Here is a 6,000-nt window from a genome sequence, read left to right as displayed (position 1 = left end):
TTGAAAAATATCGTCCCAGCTATTATGTATAGAATGGAGTGTGGGCAGGGGAACTGGCATGGACGCCAAGTGAGAAGTCAGTTGGGCTAATGCAGTGGACTAGATAAGAAAGACCTAGGGGTGTAGGCGATCTAGTTTGCACAAAGGAACTGGCAGAGGAAATTAAAAACAGAGATTAATTAAAAGAGGTACAATCAATCCAGCTTGATGATGAGTTAGTTAGGGAGAGTGAGGGGGTGGAATCAAGGATGCTCCTTGGTTTCTAGGTTTTATCATGGCCATCTGGTAATGCCATTTGCAATGGGGTGGAGGGAGGGGCAAACGGGCAGGATGGACCTGAGTTTGCAGTGCCATTAAGATATCCAGTTGTTTTTGCGCAGCCAGGGTGACTTAATGGTTGAGCGTTGAACCAAGAGATCATGGTTCAATTCCCACACAGGGCACATGCCCGGGTTGTAGACTTGATCCCCACCCAGTAGGGGGGGGGGGGGGGGGTGCAGGAGGCAGCTGATGGATGATTCTCTCTCATCATTGATGTTTCTATCTCTCTCTCCCTCTCCATTCCTCTCTCTGAAATGAATAAAAACATATTTAAAAAAAGAAAATGAATAGAACCCAAGGTATTCTTGTGGCAGTGGCAGGAGGAAAAACAAACAAAAATTCAGGTGTTTTGAAATGTTGAGTAGACAATTATATATACAGGTGTGGAGCTCAATGGTAAGGGTTGGAAATACAAATTTAGCAGTCATTAGCATATAGATAGTATTTAAAGTCATGAGGGTTTTAGGCCTTAAAGCTGGTGAGCAACACAGAAGAGAATTGTCTTTTTTTAGTCCTGACATTCCAGTGAGGGAGAAAGATAATAAAGAATAAGCAAGCCTGGCCGGTGTGGCTCCGTGGTTGAGTGTTGACCTACGAACCAAGAGGTCACGGTTCTATTCCTGGTCAGGGCATATGCCCAGGTTGCAGTTTCAATCCTCAGTGGGGGTCATGCAGGAGGCAGCCAATCCATGATTCTCTCTCATCACTGATGTTCTATTTCTCTCTCCCTCTCCCTTCCTCTCTGAAATCAATAAAAATATATTTTTAAAAATAAGCAAGATAATTTTAGAAAGTGGTAAGTTCTATGAAGAAAATACACAGGCCAAAAGCATGGAATAGTTTAGGGCAGTGGTCAGCAAACTCATTAGTCAACAGAGCCAAATATCAACAGTACAACGATTGAAATTTCTTTTGAGAGCCAAATTTTTTAAACTTAAACTTCTTCTAACGCCACTTCTTCAAAATAGACTCTCCCAGGCCGTGGAATTTTGTGCAAGAGCCACACTCAAGGGGCCAAAGAGCCGCATGTGGCTCGCGAGCCGCAGTTTGCCAACCACGGGTTTAGGGTATGGATGGAGGAGGTGACAACCATTTTTGATAGGATATTCAAGTAAGATCTCACATTTCATTAGTGACTAGACAAAGATGCAGAGGAAAGAGCATTCCAAGCAATGGGAAAATATAATGGCCTTGAGGTAGACATGATCTTGGTGGGATTAAGAAAAAGGAAGGCTAATCAGGCTACTGTAAGACTGAGATCAGGAGTCAGAGGGGATGAGAGCGCATGTGGGATTTGTGAAGGGTTTATGGATCATGGTATGGAGTTTGGATTTTAATTGTAAGGAGAAACCATTGGAGGGTAGTGACATGAACAGAGAATAGTCTGGGGTGGGGTTAAGGGAAAGATGATAGACTGCTAGGAAGCTACTGCAGTGGTTTAGGTGAGCATATAGGGTGACTGGACCCACATGTTGGTTGTGGTGAGGTGTGAGATGTGGACATATGTTCAGTACAGAACTGAGAGGACTTTGTGATGGACTAAATCAGTGATGTGAAGAAGCTATGGATTTGGACATTTGGGTGAACAGTGGTGTCATTTACTAAGATTGGGGAAGTAGATTTGACAGGAAAGGTGGAGGGACTTTTGCATTAGACTTAGAAGTAGATAAGCAATTAGTTAGGTGGACAGGAGATCAGAAAGGCCAAGGTTGGAGATATAATTTAGGTAGGAAGGAGACATGTGTTGTATTTAAAAACACTGGGCTGACTGAACTCTTCTGGGGAAGGGGGGTGCGCAATATGAACAGAAAACAGAATTGAGGCCTGAGCCCAGGACACTTCAAAATTTAGAGCTCAGAGGAAAAAGGAGCAAGAAAGCAGGCCAGTGAGGGAGAAAGACACAGCCAAAGAGAAGTGAGAACCAGTTGGCTGGGAGGACAGAAGGTCAAGGTCAAGAATGCTGCAATTGGTGATTCTGGAGAGAAGCAATTTTGGGTGAGTATGGGAGTGTGTAGCTGGGGTGGACAGAAGGCGTGTAGAAGCCTGCTGTTAGCATGATTTTCCAGGTATACCCTGAGGTCACCTAAGGTGACAGCAGGGCACACCAGTGAGGAAGGCTGAGTAATATGCTAAAGTCTTAACCACCACCTTTAATTCTACAAAACACCCCCCGTTAGCCATTGATGCATTTTTAAAATATCCAACATCTTTGTTGATAAGGTTCTTCATATTGTTTGCAGCGATCTCTATTTCTTAAAAAAACACACACCACCACTTACTTGTAACAGACCAGCCTTCAAGATGTTTTTGAAGAGCTCACCTCTTCTCACTTCAGATTTCCCAGTGTTTACTTATCCTGTCTAATAAAGAGGGAATATGCTAATTGACCCTCATGTCATTATGAAGATGGTGGCACCCTCAGCCAGTAAGGAGGGAATATGCTAACTGACTGCCTCATCTTCAAAGATGGCGGTGCCCACAGCCAATAAGGAGGGAATATGCTAATTGACTGCCCCACCCTCAAAGATGGCAGCACCCACAGCCACAAGATGGCAGCGCCCAGTCTCCTCAGCCCCGCTGGGGCGGCAGACACACAGCAAGGCTGGGCCCGCCCTGAGGTGGGCCCAGCCACTCCGTGCGCCTGCCTTCAGAGTCCCCCAGTCCCCTCAGCCCCCCAGGGCCGCCTGAGGCTCAAGTAACCAAGGCCAGCCAAGGCTTGTGCTGCCAGCAGTGGCAGCAGCAGAGGTGTGATGGGGCGTCGCCTTCCCCTGATCGCTAGGTTGCCTCCCGCCCCTGAGGGCTCCTGGACTGTGAGAGGGGGCAGGCCGGGCTGAGGGACTCCTCCTCCAGTGCATGCATTTTCATGCACTGGGCCTCTAGTTGTATGATAAAAGAACTGGATGGTATGTGGCCTACCACTGTGTATAACAGGCTTGTTTTAAGACCACTTCCTCAGAAGCCCAGGTGTTTTGCAGCACAGGCATTTTGATAACTGTTGAATCCTATCTGGGTTCCTAGTATAAGTTCAGCAGTGACTGTGACAAGTTTCAATTAAATGAATACACACGGTGTGCTTAGAGCAGTGCCCAGCTGATAGTAAACAATCAATCAACGTTACCTATGATCAGCTAATTAAATTATTCTGAGCCACATTTCCTCGTGAAATGTGGTTTGCTATCCATTCACACAGCATTCTGAGAATTAAGTCAAACACAGTACCTGGGAGTTACTATTAGATTCCCTACCTTCCTCCCCTTGGCCATTCCAGAGGTGTTTCATAATCCCATGTCTCAACAAGTCTCTATTTTAGCAGCTAATGGTAAATAAGAAAACCTCGCCTTTAGGGGAAGGCTCTAATGCTCCTCGGCAGTGTGATCGAGGGGCAGGGAGCAGCGGGAGTGTTTCCTGGAAAGCTGGTTGGTTCTCTTCCCTGAGAGCAGCAGCGGGGGGGATGCAGCCAGCCCTGGGCAGGAGTCTCCTCTCTTCTTTCCTCTACTCCAGTGCTCTCACTCCAAATGCAAATAAGGATTAAAGGGGACAACAACAAAAGGCAGGACAACATCAATTTCTGTTAGAGAATCTGAACTCTGCACTGCGGCAGGCAGCAAAAGCAAGGAGCAGAAACCCACCACCAACCGGCCAACCCCAACAGGAAAAACGTACCAAGGCAAGGCAGACGAAGTGGAGGCCCAATTTAGATGCTGAATTTTGGATAGCTTCCAGGTGTGGAGCAGAGAGAGCAAGAAGAGTAGCAAAATACAAATATTCAACAAACGAGCAAAATAAATTGCAGAATAAAACAGGAAACCTCAATAAATGCTTAGCAGCCAAACACATTTATTAGTCTTTTTTCTTTTTTTTTTCCAGGAACCCAAAAATATTTTGTAGTTATAATGTAAGCAACTGAGTTGCACATAATACAATCATATCTTTCCAAAATAAAATAAAATACTAAACAAAAACAAAAATAAGCTGTTTAAAAGCCCAAAAAAACCCTTCAGAAAACTCTTATATATGCATTACATCATCTCTCAGCTTTAATGAAATGACGAAGACTTAATTCCTTATTATTCAACCTGTCACAATCCAATAAAACACCACCCTTTAGTTTTTTTGTTTTTGATTTTTTTTTTTGTTTTTGAAATCCAGCATGAGAAATACAGTACCTGCTATGGCAAAAAATACACATAAAATGCAACTTTTCAGCTTATTTGTACATTAGTAGAGTTTAACATTTTATTGTTTTTTAAGTGAACCAGTGATTTTAAGTACCACTATACTAAAAAAGTAAAATAACATGTAGAAAAGGGGGGCCCAGCCTGCCATGCAAGTGCACCTCTAAAGTGCCTAGTTTCTGTGTCCATGTAAAACCAGTAATATGAGGAGCAATTTCAACATATGGGAGTTTGATTAAACCTCTATGTTTAAGGAAAAAAAAAAAAAAGACAATGCCATATCCTTCCTTTTCTCCCCTCAAACTTCCTTAAATCCCATCATCCACTTTCTCTATTGCCCGCTGGAAGAGAGGAAAGAAAGCCACCAAAATAATATTGTAAAAGCTATTTCAAGTATAAGAAAAACAAAACACTTCTAGGTAACCTGCAGAGAGAGCATCAATGTTGTGCAGCTATTCAGTCATGTTACAGGTTCAGTTTCTGCCGACAGTTTCAGAGGAGAGGGTTTTTACTGTACCTTCCTGTTACCTGTTTGTGTGCAAAGTTGGAAAGCTGCCTTTTAAAAGTCTAGCCTCTTTCTGATGCCCTTCTCTGCACCTTCTGTTCAAAGGGCAAGGAGAGCAGCGAAGGGAGAACGGAGGAAGGGAGCAATATGTCACAAGTCATTGAAATGGGACTTCTCCGTCTGTCCTCCTCTGCACCCCCCCAGCCCCTCGATTCTCTTGTTCACCGTCAGTGACCTAACTCTCACTGCAGAGGTTCCATTTTTCAGTTTCCTGATTTGGTAGGATGTATTTTACTCTGTAAACATAGCCCCCTAAGATTATGGAACCCAAAGCAGCATTTATATCTCCATCTAAATGGAGAAAGACAAAATAGTCCAGAAATCTCTCCTCAGGTTGCTTCTGTCTGTTTTTGGTTACTCAGAACAAGGATTGGAGCAGGATGGGCACAGAATTTGAAGTTGTAAGCAAATAGTGAGAGTTAGGAGCCGGCACAGCTGAGCTCTTGTGTCTGCCTCCCCCGTGCCCCCCACCTCCCAGATGGGTATTTTATTTTAAAACCTGTTAAAAACGTTCCTGCACCTTAAGTCATACTGAGGTTAAGGCCAAGGGTGCAGGATCCTTGTGCACGTGTCTCTGTGAGCACATTCATGGTGCAGGCACCATTTTTGATGTCTTCTGTGAGATCACTGGACACACTTTGGTCACGGGTGTGTGTGCAAAGGTGGTGGTGGGGGAGTGAGTGCCCCAGGGAAGAAGTGCAGAGATCAGCAAAGCCCTTTGGGAGGATTGTAGAGGGATACGGGCAGGAAGAACTTCTGAGGGGTCAGAGGAAGGAGACAGATGGAAAAGAGGTCTCCAAAAAAAACAGAAATCAAATCCCAAGGTCAACATAGCCAAAATCAGAAGGCGAGTGGTGAACATACATGCATTTATAATCAAGCTTCTTCCCCTCAAAGGAAGTCGTCACTGTACAAGTTAAAACTAAAAAGGGCTTCTTG

The sequence above is a fragment of the Eptesicus fuscus genome, chromosome 7, assembly GCF_027574615.1.
Source record: "Eptesicus fuscus isolate TK198812 chromosome 7, DD_ASM_mEF_20220401, whole genome shotgun sequence".
Taxonomy (NCBI): domain Eukaryota; kingdom Metazoa; phylum Chordata; class Mammalia; order Chiroptera; family Vespertilionidae; genus Eptesicus; species Eptesicus fuscus.
This window is presented reverse-complemented; position numbering follows the sequence as displayed.